Raw genomic sequence first — 3,953 nt, forward strand, 5'->3', positions numbered from 1 at the left:
AGCAACCACTGACTGGCCAAGCTAGCTAGCGGCAATCATCAAGTGCACAATTTGCTCTTTGGACTTTGGATCGTAGATGCAATTTCACATTCACAGCTCTGCCAAGACAGAGACAGGAGGACATGTGTTCAAGCTAATTCTTCAGGTTTCCAAACAAGTGTACTTATTCTGCACACTAAAGGTCTACGCTGATTTGCTTTTATGGCCAGACACCTGCATGTTTGGCAATCCCATTATTGGTCTAGTTCTCTCAATTTCCTCTCCCCCTCTCCTTTCAAGTCTGTCACATCAGGGTTGACCAAACTTCTTGATGCTACAAGCTTCACATCAAGAGTCTGGTACATCAGGGATATGTCCCTCAGAAAGCTGAGGGGAGGGGGCACAAGTTCACAGGCAGGAAGAGCAATACCTCCCCAAGGGGACAGAGTGACCCAAGCATGTAGGTCTCAAGAGCCTGTCTGTACTGGCTCACCTCCTCGCACAGCAAAATGCACAATTCACCTTGCAGTCCTCACCTCACCATGTCCCCGTTAGCAGCAACGTGGCCTGCCTTCAGCACACAAGTCACACCTCAACTGCTTGCAAATAGGAAGCTGTGCAAAGGCTCTGCAGTGAATATCTGTGTCTCCTCTCCCTGTTTTGTGCACTGCTGAAAGTACAGTTTGGGATCTATCACTGAAGACCCACAGCAGACATTATTTTGTGGCATATGGCAATCATAAGTTATATGCCTGGGGAGATGGAACTGATAGCAAGGAAAAGATTTTCCTAATTTGCCTCTGTGGCTTTCCTGATGCCTGCGTGTTGGAAGAACTCCTGCACCAGCAGAAAAAAGCGTTTGAGACTTGCTGATCAATTTAGTTTATTCTAATAGTGCACTCTAAAACGGCTGAGGTGGTCAGCTGCTTTCCTTCCCGTTTCAGTACTGGTCACAAGAAGCGGCTGAGACTACTTGTGTTGCTGCATTGCATTCAGGGCCTTTGTAGGGTTAGTAATTCGGGAGACTTTTAAACATTCAGAGTGCCAAGTATGGAGTATTGCCCAGGGCTTAGAACTTGCATTAGTTGGGTAAAAAATCTATTCCACAGATGCTGGTGCTTAGTCCTAGTCCTGGCTAAGCAATGCAGAACTCCCGCTGCAGCTTTGGTGCGCAGAACCCCGCGTGGTGTTAATTTCCTATGATACACCACTACACCGCTGACAACTACAAGACACCTCAGCTGAGAAGAAAGTCTTTCTTCCACAACCCCAGGCTTATATTTCTAAGGCCAATGATCCTATTCCAGTGCTCTTTCGCTTTCTAGACTTGTTTGTAGAGTTAGATTTAACCAGGGTTTTATTTTGTTGTTTTGTTTCTTAAATGCCCCCAGGTCTCAGCGAGGTTTGTTTCAACAATCTCTTGCGGACATGCCAGCCTTAATCTCACTGTTCCAGGCCCTTCTTATTGTCTGGGATGAAAGCGCAACACAGAGCCTCCTCTGCTAATTGCCAGCTTTATGTTTCCCAATGACAGGTGTTTTGTCTGGAGGAACAGACCCAATTGTGTCCCTGCGCAGTGGGGCATCAGCTGCTAATATTAGAGAGCCTTTCAGGGGAGCTCGGGCATGGCTGGTTATTTAGTGCCATCATTTATAACAAATCTGTGTAGCCTAGAAACTTTTAATAGAAAAAATAGGACCTGCCTTTATTATTCATCTTTGGTTTTTTCTCAAGCTACTAACTACACCTAAATCTCCCATCCTCCTACCAGCAAGACAGGGCATTTGATTCTGATCCTCTTTGAAACACTAAATCTCTCTGATATCCTTTTTCCATAGTTTTCTAATAAAGGGGGTTTGCTGGTTTAACCAGACACCCACTGTGGATCTACTTTAACCTGTAATCACAGCTAGCAAAAAGTTTGCAAACTGTTATTCCTGTGGGGTGCATTCAAGCAATGGGGCGAGTCGATATGCACGGGCTCAGATTCACAAACATCACAGAAAGATGGTTTATATCCTCCGGAGATCCTGAGTAACAGCCCTGAGGCAGAGAGCTCACTTTGGGGGACAGCGACTGCGCCTGCTTTATCAAGTAAAAAGAGCTCTGGTGCTCAGGTGGGGTGAGGAAAGGCAGCAGCAAGAGAGCTCCTGAGAGATGAGAGGAAAAAGTACAAGAACAACATTAGACCCAGATTGCATCTGTCTTTCCCTTTTTTCACATTAAAGGGTAAAGCTTTCCATACGTGACTGTTGCACAACAGCAGAGCTCCAGCCAGCACTGCAGCACCATGCGACCAGAAACGCAACAGACCATTAAGCAGATGGCCCAAGTTTTCGCTGCAGGAACCTGGCAATAGAGAAACCATCTCTTTACTGGATTTAATCATGTCAGTCACAAGACAGGAGGGAGGGTCTACAAACAACCGGCATGAGCAGTTCTACATCAACTTACAGGAATACAGATGTTGAGAAAGAGGAAGCGTGTTGCGTCTGGTTGAGCCCTGCAGTTTTGGAGCAGTGTTTCGGTCAGACTAGCACAGGCATCTGCAAGGAGGTTTCCCCTTATTTCTGCTCTCTCCCACACTGTGCAACATCAATACGTGCATCCAATAACCAGTGCTGGCAGACCTGTGCCTACACACAGGTATTGTGCCAAGGAGCATGAGCTGCCCTGAGGGACACCGTGGTCCCCTGGGGCCACGGTGCCTCCTTGGAGACCCTCCCTGAGCTGGCCATGGAGTCACAGCACCTCCCTGCAGTATGCGCTCTTGCCCAGCAAAGCAGACCTACCCACACACAAAAGACTCTTTAAAATACCTTATGGCTATTTATACAAAGCAACAGTGAGCAGTAAGAAAAGTAATTATGGCTTTTATAGCTTAAAAAGGATGTGAGGCTTTGCTTCCACCAGGTAGAGAGTGAAGCTTTTTCCCAGTGCCAGATAATTAATCCTGTGAGGCTGGAATGATCCGTTCAGCAGTTGATCAGCTGCCGTCAGTATCTGAGCTACTCTCAGTTTTACCTCTAGGATGTTCGGTGGTTCCTGTTGTGATCCCAGGGAAAACAAAAGCATTTTGGGTCCCATGGGATGAAATACGGACTCAGCTCCAAAGCAGTATTATGGGTTTATCATCACTTGCCCATTTGAATGAGACAATCGGACACTCCCCTACTCATCAGCTCTTCCCATCTTTGTCAGAATCAGGACATTAAGCTAGATTCCTGTCACAGAGATACCAGTAATACAGGTTAAATGAGGATATTTAGGGCCGTAAATTAGAGACCACAGAATTATAAAATATGCTCAGGTGTTATAACAGAAGCTCCACATGTTGCTTTGAAGCTGACAGAAGAGAGCCATCTCTTCTAATGCTGCTCTGGCTTTCCCTGCCCAAGGAGGAACGAAGGGGTAGTACTTGGCAATGAAAGCACAGAAAGAACTGAAGATTCACAGGACGTGTAATTGCTCCCTCAAGGACAAGTCACTGTTCAGATTAGGCTGTCACACGCTCGCCTCCTTCCATCCCTTTTGGGTGCAATCCAGGTGATCATTTAGATTTTCTAGCCCAGTGTCAACTTTACTGTACTCACCTGCTTTCTGCAGGCAGAGAGGAAAGAATGCAGCAATCTAGGTACAGACCCATCCTTAGGTTATGAAGGGACAATCTGCACGTAAGGCACTCTCAAAGCTAGGAAGACCCCGGTCTAACAGCTCGCCCATTTCAAAGAGATTCCCTTCACTCTTCCCAGCTGTCCCTGGTGTAGCTGAGCCCGACTGCAACATTTGGAAGGCACCAAACCTGCTAGAGGACACTGATATTCTCAGACAGGAGCAAGCAGAGCCAGGGAAGCTGTGGGCTGTGATCCACACACACCTGCAAGAACAGCAGCATCTGCAGCAGGTTGTTTTTCAAGAGCCAGGCATCACTCCCTACTTCCCTGCAGTTTTCTTCATGCTGGATTTCAGCACCC

Source organism: Aptenodytes forsteri, unplaced genomic scaffold, assembly GCF_000699145.1.
Source record: "Aptenodytes forsteri isolate BGI_AS27 unplaced genomic scaffold, ASM69914v1 Scaffold68, whole genome shotgun sequence".
In the NCBI taxonomy this organism is placed as follows: domain Eukaryota; kingdom Metazoa; phylum Chordata; class Aves; order Sphenisciformes; family Spheniscidae; genus Aptenodytes; species Aptenodytes forsteri.